The following is a 9,703-nucleotide window of genomic DNA, read 5'->3' as shown; positions in this document are numbered from 1 at the left end:
TGCTTGTTTTGCGTTTAATATGTCCAGTGATGAGGTTTGGCTTTGGCTAGCTGCTTCATGTAAGTGAGAATTTAGAGTACATAAGCACTTCACCCTTGTGTTAGTGTTAAAAGCTCAAATGAATTTCCAAGTGACCAAGTGAAGGGTTTGAGTGCAGAGTCATGTGGCTAGCGAGGGGGGGGGGGTAAGTCATGCTTCTCCTCTAATTTTGTGAGCCTTGATGCAATTGTATAAGAACCGTATATTCGTAGTTGCGTTGTGCATGGATGGCTGGGGAGGATCAAATCATGGGCATTTTGGTGCTTTTATAACCGTTACAGCCTTTTGCATGCATGGCTGGGGAGGAGATATTCGCCATGTTATATGTACCGTTACAGCCTTTTGTATTCGCTTCCTACAAATCTTTGCAAAAAGCGCTGATTGAAAGTGTAGAATGCTTCAAGATGTAATTGTGTCTACATTTAAGAAATCCCATTCATAGTTATTTTTTTTTTGGTTTGCATGTATGTCAAGGGTGGTAAAACACCTTGTGCATCCACGATGTTCATAAAGGAGGTATATTTTACCATCTGCCTTTTTGCCTGTGTATTCTTTGCAGGTTGAAATGCCAAAGAAGAGAAAAGCAACAACATCAAGGCTCTGTCCTAAAAAGAAGAAAGGTTCTAACATTGGATCGTCATTTGGGACATGTCAAGAACAAACTATGAGCAATGAGAATGTTGAAAAAAAAACCCTTGCATTGATACCGATTAATCCTATTAATGCTTTTCCAATCAATGAAGCAGAAGAGGAAACGGATGTAATTCCTCAAGTGGTTGTGACGCAAACAAATGACTTTTTGCAAAGTGTCACTATCAACCCAAGTGTTGCTAGCCCTTTGGTGCCATTATGTAGATGCATTATAAATCCACGTGTAAAGGAGATCCGCCATGATTTGCCAAAATTGAAAAGAGTTTTTGCACATGAGGGTTATAAGCCATACAAAGGGGTGTCCATTGTGTTCATGGTATTACCTGATGGTAGTTCAAAGGATGTCACAGTTGACATTGTGAAGTCATGGGACAAGCATTGGCAAGACATCAATGTAGAATTTGACGAGGAGTTGAAAATGAGGCAAGAGTGGTCTATGCTTCAAGGTAAAATGTTCGACTTGTGGAAAGGTAGTCATAGAATTGCTTCATGGATGGAGTGTATAGAAGAAGAGTTCAAGAATAATAGATCCAAACATCCTTGTGTTTGAGCGGATTTTATCGTACCTAGTAAAGAGGAAGGTTTGGTTTTGATGATGACATCTCTTCAACGCTTGAACATGTAATTTTTTGGCCTCTTGCAAATGTTTTGAACTTGTGTAGATCTTTTTGTGGTATCTTTCTAATAATTGTCCTTCTTATGTGGTAATGCTTCCTCTAGGCTTTGTCTTTTGGTTTTGGTTTTTGCAGCATGAATGAAGAGGCCATTGTGGCCACAAACTTAAAAGATTACCTCTATCACACTTTGACTAGTCACTCATGTGATGAGGGGCCCCTCATGGGTAACTTTAGTGAACAAGAAAAGAAGCAGGTTGAGACACAAAGAGAGAATGAGGCAAAACTTGGAAAGAAAGTTTGGAAGAGTATGCTGGACAAGTTGTTAAGGCAAAGAAGACACACGCAAGGTCTCACACTCAAAAGATGACAAGGGTATGTGGATTGGGTTTTCTATTGAGATCTTGTTATGTTTTAATAAGTAATTAAAAGCTATGCTTAACACTAGTTCTGTAATTGAACACTAAAGTGTCCTGAGGACACTTTAGTGTCTTGTTTCTCACAAAAACTTTGGAATTTTTTGGGGAACCTAGAAACAACATTTCTATACCTTGTTTCAACCATAGGTCGGTTAAAAGTCCAAAAAAGGGGAATTTTCATGATGTCAAAACACAAGCTATATTAGAAATTTGACAAAAAAAAACTCTAACTTGAAATTTTCATTGAAATTTGAAGCTGTTTTGTCAAAAATCCCATAAAATGCTTATAACTTCTTGAATAAATCATGTTTTTCATGTTTGTAAAAGTCAATTGGTAGAACTTGGGGTTTCAAAACAACACAATCTCCTTTAGGTCCTAGTTCCTAAGCTACTTGTGAACTATAACAAAAATCTCATAATTACCAAGATGCAAAAAAAAGAGAAAAATTTTGGCCTTCCAAAGGTACTTCCATAAAACTAGGGTTATCTTAGTGCAAATTAGCAATCGAAAATGATTATATAGTTCAAAACCAAGTTAATACATATTTTTTGGGGTCTGAAGCTCAAGTAAATCTTGCTACTTGAGCGCTATCTTAGTTTTTCAATCGTGCTAAATTTTTAAAATTTCTAAATTCTCTCTCAACAACCATGAAACAAAGGTTTTAGGTGCCCAAATTATGTTTGTACAATGTACCTTAGCGGAATTATTCTATACAGACAAAATGTTGCAAGTTTACCAAGGAATGTAATGCGTATGACTCAAGAATCTAAATCCAAAATTTTTGTTGTGTGCAGTTTTGACATTTTGAAACAATTAATATTTGTAGCTTACTAAGGGGCTTTTACATATAACTTTAAGATCTCAATGGATAGAATAAGCATTGTATCACCTTAAAAAACTTATAAACACATTAAAACCATGTATTGGTTTGGATACAAATGGATGCTAAAAAGTGGTGTATCAAACACATTAAAACCATGTATTGGTTTGGATACAAATGGATGCTAAAAAGTGGTGTATCAAACACACACAACTTCCTCCTATTTTAGACACTCTCAACAATTGAATTTTATTTCATGTGAAACTTGGCAAAATCTTTGACACAAATATGTAAATAATTACTTGGAATTTTTCATGGGGCTTAGTGATTTTTTTCTCTAAGCTTATAAGGCGGTTTTCTCAAACCTGAGTTGCATTCTCATGCAAGTCCTATTTATGGGTGTAATTCTTTATCGTGCTAGCATCCAAATTGCAAGGTTACATTTTTTAAAGACACACTAGGTCACATTTTCAAACTCCTCAAGAGGGATTTTGAATATGTCTTTCCTAGCGCGCAAGTAGCATTTTATTTGCATCGTCCGAAAAAGGACACTTAAGTGTCCTTTTTTGGTACCAAACTAGTGTTAAGGTAACCAATCTTTGATTCAATTAATTATATTGGACATATTTTGAATGTAGTTCTTATCTATGGTGAACCCTTCAAACATGGATGACTAGTTTGGAGTGCTTTAGGGTCTACCATTTGAAAGCACAGAGTTTAGTATTACCATAGAGAAACTCTACTTCATTTCATCAGTGCAGTGGTGGCATCATCAAAAGGGTTGAAAATGTGCTTGCTTACTCTCCTTGGGATGGATGATAATATGAGAGTCTTTTGGGATGCCAATGGGTGATCATGTGTTCGTTCCTTACATTGTGAAAGAGGTTTGGATGGATCATTTATTGGAGGAGTCAAATCTTTTTCTCTCTCACAGGTTACTAACTCAAAGGTGTATGTGCTGCCAGAAGAGCCCTCACTTGATAGTTACTACCGTGACATAGTAACGCAATATGGAGGGGTCCTATTTCATGCATTTGAGACATAGATGAATGTGGCCACTCCCGCACGGCTAATCATGTGGACATGCAAAATTTAGCTAGACTCTTGGTGTATAGGTACGTTTATAACATGACTTTGCTATCAATGGAGAATATGTTTTTTCGATACTCTATGATATTGTGTGTTGACATCATTTATCTTTGTTATTATTTCATTTAAAGTTTAGACTCATCTTGGTGTGCAGATTCTTAAAGTATCTTATTGACAATAGGCATAATATAAAAATGCTTAAGGTTTGTAAGACATGGACAAACCATGAGCCTCCCCAATTTTGTAAGTACACTTTGCCTATTTTTAGAGAGAATGTTCACTTGGATGGGACTTTTTTGTTGACTGATTATGAAAGGAGAAAATGCCCATGGTGGTTAGACATGAAAAAAGGAACATGTGTTGAGGAGGAGAAGGTGGCATATTTGAAACATCAAGGGAGTTGGATGTTGAAAAGAAAAAGCAAATTCAGGAGGAGCTTTAAGCAATGAAAGAGAAGGAAGTGAGGGAGCTCAAAGAATTCCGCAAAAGTATGATTGAACGTCTCATGGAAATCCACAACCTAATTGTATGTATGGTTGGGTCTTTGTGGCATATTGTTGTTCGTTGTCCAATTCAATCAATAGTGCATCTTTTGTTATTTCTACTTTATGGACATGCAACTATGAGGAAACATCTATTATTCTAAAGAAGGGGTCTACCACATTCCAACCTCTTACTACATTCACAAGCATGAAAAGTGTTGGATCTTCAAAGAGTATAAAAGTTTGGCCATAAGACTATATTGCTCTTGGTAGGCAACTCTTAGCCGGCAATTACAAGGATGGTTCTGAAATTATGTGTTGCTCTTACTCGGATCAAGGGAGTGGACCTAAGCTAAGGACTTCAAAGACTCTTTAAAGAAAAGTTCTTGGAGTGAATTATAATTGGTCTTCCTATAGGTTGTTTAATAGATTTTATGATGCATATTTGAGATACAAATAAGTCTTTAAAAACATGCTTAGCATTACTTGTTGTTTTGTAGGAACTTCTATTGTTGGGTTTGAGGACATTCCACAATGGAATGTCCTTATTGAGGATCATGTTAAGTTTTCCTTGGTGGTAGCATCATCTGTCATGGATGACATGGGGTGGTTGCTTGGGTTGATGTCTCCATCAACGCTACTATGGTAGAGCGCCTCACACATCGACTGGGGTTGGTGGGATTGAGATGGAATCTGCAGAGCTCAGAACCATATTCAAAAGAGAAGAAATATGGTGGGATTTAGATGGAATCTAGAGGGCTTAGAGCCATATTCAAAAGAGAAGAAATATGGTGTGGAATACAAGGTAATAATGCATTTCATCGTACATTCATTGGTTGTATTCTTGGTATAAGTGCTCGTTTTGAATCCTTATTTGAATGTTTGAAGATATCCACGATCACAATGTTTACTTTGCACAAGTGTGAAAAAAGCTCTCTGGTTTACATGCAACAAATGGAAAAGGTAGTCTTTGGGATTTCTTTTTAAAAGCTTGTCTATTTCTTAAAAGAACTTGTGCGTTAAAGTAATGATTGGTGTTTTTTTTGTATGAATTGTTTAATAAGGTTGCAAAAGTACTGCTTCAAGACATATCCACGGATGTGATAACACACTACTTGCCATCATTGAGTAGAGCTAAGAGGGCAAGCAAGAGCAGCGGGTGGCAAGGAGCACTCGAGAAAAGTGCTCCCCATATGATGCTATTTTTGGTGGATAGTTGAAGATTTACATGTAATTCTTTTGTGGATGATAGTGCTATAGAGGATTAGTGGAACCATGACTTCCATGACTTCACTTTTTTGGCCTTTTGATATTTTGCACGTGGGATTTTTTGCCTACATGCAGAGCATTTATAAGACTGTCATGTCTTCATACTTTATGGCTACTACGGGCCATATACTACCTATATATGGCGAGTTCTTCTATGGCTTTGTTATAATTAAACTATCTTTTATGGTTGTGATTTGGACACCTTTAGGGTGCTTCCTCGAATGAGAACCAATTTGTTGTGTTCAAAATTGGACTAGTCTTGTTTTGAAGATTTGAGAATGTTTTGTTTCATTAGTTGAGCTCCTAGTGTTTGTGCCATATACTACCTATCCGAGCACATTTCTTTCTGGATTTCTTGCAAGTGGACATGCCCTAATGGTTGTGTTTTGGACGTCTTTATGATGCTTCATGGCTCTTGACAACCAATTTGTGATTGTTTTGTTTATTGAGTTGCTAGTGTTCGTACCATATGCTACGTATCTATGGCATGTTCCTCTATGGCTTTGTTACAAGAGAACATGTTTTTGTGGCTGTGATTTGGATACCTTTCTGATGCTTCATGGCTATAAAAACCAATTTGTTGTATTGGAAATTGGTTTCAACTTGTTTTGAAAATTTGCTTTTGTGAATTGTTCATTAGTGACCTAAATTCAGTATTATGGGTTTCTTGCATAGGAAGAAAAATTTGAAGCTAGTGGTTCATTCATTAATGTCTTCTTTGTAGCAAATTGCTTGTTTTCACAAAGAATCAAGCGTAGGATTACTAGTTTATTAGAACGTAGATTGTTGCCATATATATAGGCAGTGATGTGTGTGAACACACTTAGGACCGCCGGGGCACTTTTTCCCTCTTAAGGAGGTTTTTTCCCCCGGCATGTATATACGCCCATCATTCTAGGGCTAACTTATCTTTTGTACATTGACACAATCTAATACAGTGTGTGTTGTGTGCATTCTTGCTTCTTCTTCTCCAAGCTTTGTGTGCTTTCCTGCAACCCTAATTCCAACAATTAGTATCGGAGCAGGCATCGGCTCCCAGGGCTACGCCACCGGCACCCTCCGACTCACGTTCTCCGATTGAGGTAACCTTTCACGAGCGCTTACAGGTCCCTATACTTTCCAAATAAGCCCATAGGGTCATGCGTTCTCAAAAATTGCATCTAAGGCCGTTTCGGGCTCCGTTTTTGCATTTCAAGTTCCGCACAGGTGTTTTCGTCATTTTGTGCAGAAATTTCGACAGTGCAGTTTTCTGCAAAATAGGCATACGTGTTCTATTGTGGACCGTGCTACATAGCACGAGTTGTTTTCTGTTCAGTCTTTGCTTCATTACAGGTAGCTTTTGCATTAGTTTCAGTCAGTGGGCCATGGCTGATAACAGCAATGATGTATTTCGCATGTTGTCTGCTGATGACAAACTGGATGGAGATAGCAACTACCCACTTTGGGCATACATGATGCAGCATGTTTTGGTTGCAAAAGGAGTGTGGAACATTGTGCAGGGTATGGATGCACGTCCAGGTTCTGTGGATGTAGGATCTATTGAGGATGTTGCAGGTTCTAGCAGCTCTACTGTTGCTACTGTTTTACCCACTGCTAAACCATCTCGTTGGGATGGTAAAGATGCGCAGGCTCATGCCTTGATTGCACTTTCTATCAAACATAACATCACCCCACATATTCGTTCAGCTAAAATAGCAAAACAGGCTTGGGATATTCTAGCTGGTTTGTATGTAGGTCGTCACGAGGCAAAAATCTCTTACCTGCGTAAAGAGCTAGAATCAAAGATTATGTAGGAAGATGATGACATGAATGTTTTTCTTGCTGAGATTAAAGATCTCAAGGAACATTTGATTTTTGCAGGTGAGATTATTCCTTATCATTCTCTTGTGCAGACTGTTCTTGATGCTTTACCTAAGTTATATCAGACTTTTGCTTCCATGTGGAGACTTGTTACTGAGGACAGACCTGATGTTGTCAAGTATGATACTTTAGTCAACAAGCTCTTGCAAGAAGCGCAGTCCAAACAAAACAAGGCTAGGCAGCGTGCAGTTGATCAGGCATTTATTGCTGCCCAGCAGAGAAGAAGTGGTAAGGCAGGCCCTTCCACTGTTTCTTCTCCTATTAATAGGTCTGCAACTTCTTCTCCTTCCACAGGTAGCAACAATAAGTCTGAGAAGGCTCTTGATAAAGGCAAGAAAAAGATCAGGTGCAACTATTGTGAGGGAAATGATCATGTCATTAAGAATTTCCCTAAGCTAAAGGCTAAAGAGGCAAAGAAGAAAGAGTCAAATGCAGCCACAATAGCGGATGCTTCTACAAATGCAGATTCTGCAAATGTTGTGCAGGATACAGAATGGGTGTTTAGCGTGTATTGCTAGTATGACCCATTTGTACATGATGCATGTTTGGCAGTTTCTGTTGACTCTGATGTTTGGTATTTTGACAGTGGTGCTACAAAGCACATTACCTCGCATCGTGATATGTTCACTTGTCTTGAGGCTCTGTCCCTAATGGGAATACTGTCACATGTGCCAATAATGCTTCTTACCCAATGAAGGACATTGGTAAAGCTAGACTTGAACTTGTAGTCAAATTTGTAGATGACAGTTGTACTGTTCATGATTTGACTTATGGTGATACGATTATTGTATCTGGCACCTTCTTTCGTGGGATGTATAGGCTCAATTCTTATGACAAGGGTGTGGAAGATTCAGCAAATGCAGTTTCTGATGAAAAGGCAGTTTCAGATGCAAAACTATGGCATGCTCGTTTTGGTCATCTGAACTTTGCTAGTTTGCTGCGTTTGCAGAAATTTGATATGGTTGCTTCATTGCCCACTCTTGAGACACCATTGAAACATGTTTGTGAAGGCTGTATTTTGGGCAAAATGCAGCATTCTGCGTTTCCAAAGGATGGTTCTGTGTGGGCCACTCACAAATTACAACTTGTACATAGTGATGTATGTGGGCCTATGCAAACTCTGTCATTTGGTAAATGCAGCGTTCTGCGTTTCCAAAGGATGGTTCTGTGTGCGCCACTCACAAATTGCAACTTGTACATAGTGATGTATGTGGGCCTATGCAAACTCCGTCATTTGGTAAATACTTGTACTTCGTGACTTTCATTGATGATTACTCAAGGCATGCATGGGTATATCCACTGAAAGCAAAGTCCGAAGTGTTTTTGTGCTTCAAATAGTTTATGCTTATGGTTAAAAATGTATCCAGTTGTACTGTGGGCACCCTCCATTCTGACCGAGGGGGGGAGTACATGTCTAAAGAGTTTGATGCATTTCTGGCTAGTCATGGGATAAAACACCAATGTACAGTGCCGTATACCCCTCAGCAAAATGGTGTTGCTAAGAGAAAAAACAGGTCACTTATGGAGATGGCACGATTTATGGTCAAGAGCCAAGCTTTGCCACATGCATTTTGGCTTGAGGCTGTCATGTGTGCTGCATATGTACTCAACAGGTGTCCCACTAAGGCCTTGCAGTCTATTACTCCATACGAAGCTTGACATGGCAGGAAGCCTTCTATTGGTCACTTGCGTGTCTTTGGTTGCTTGGCCTATGCTTTAGTGCCTGTGCAACAACGCAGAAAATTGGATGATAAGGCTGTCAAATGCATTTTTGTTGATTACAGTGCTGAGAGCAAGGGTTACAGATTGTATCATCCGCAGTTAAAGCGTATCTTGATTAGTCGAGATGTTGTTTTTGTGGAAGATGTTGTATAGCCTTTGTTATCATGTACCAAAGAGATAGGTGTGAGCTCACGGGATGTATTTGATACGTTGTTGCCTCTGTTTACAGGTGGGAATTCAAATGTAAGTCCTAATGAGTCAAATATTCAGCCCATGCAGATTTCAAACGACATCATAGATCAGTCTATTTCTGATGCAGATTTACAGGATGTAATCTATGAGGATAGGGCTCAAAATGAGCAGGCTAGAGGTATGCCTAAATGGCTGGTGCAAACCTTGCGTGATAGTAAAATTGATGCACCTATGTCTAGTCGTACTCATTCAGGTTTTCAGCATGCCTCTTATGCATCAGATTGTTATGCTTTGGCTGTGTCTAGTATGTGTGAAGAGGAAGAATCTCTTTCATTTGATGAGGCACAAAAATCAGAAAATTGGTTGGCTGCAATGCAAAGTGAATATGATGCTATAATGAAGAATGGTACATGGCCTTTGTGTGATTTGCCTATTGGTAAAAAGGCCATTGGATGTAAGTGGATTTTTAAATTGAAACGAAAGCCAGATGGCAGTGTTGATCGCTATAAGGCTAGACTTGTTGCAAAGGGTTATGCTCAAGAAAA

Source organism: Cibotium barometz, chromosome 43 (genome assembly GCF_041138505.1).
Source record: "Cibotium barometz isolate CiBa-2024 chromosome 43, ASM4113850v1, whole genome shotgun sequence".
NCBI lineage: Eukaryota > Viridiplantae > Streptophyta > Polypodiopsida > Cyatheales > Cibotiaceae > Cibotium > Cibotium barometz.
The sequence above is the reverse complement of the archived record's forward strand: the minus strand, read 5'-3'. Positions refer to the sequence as shown.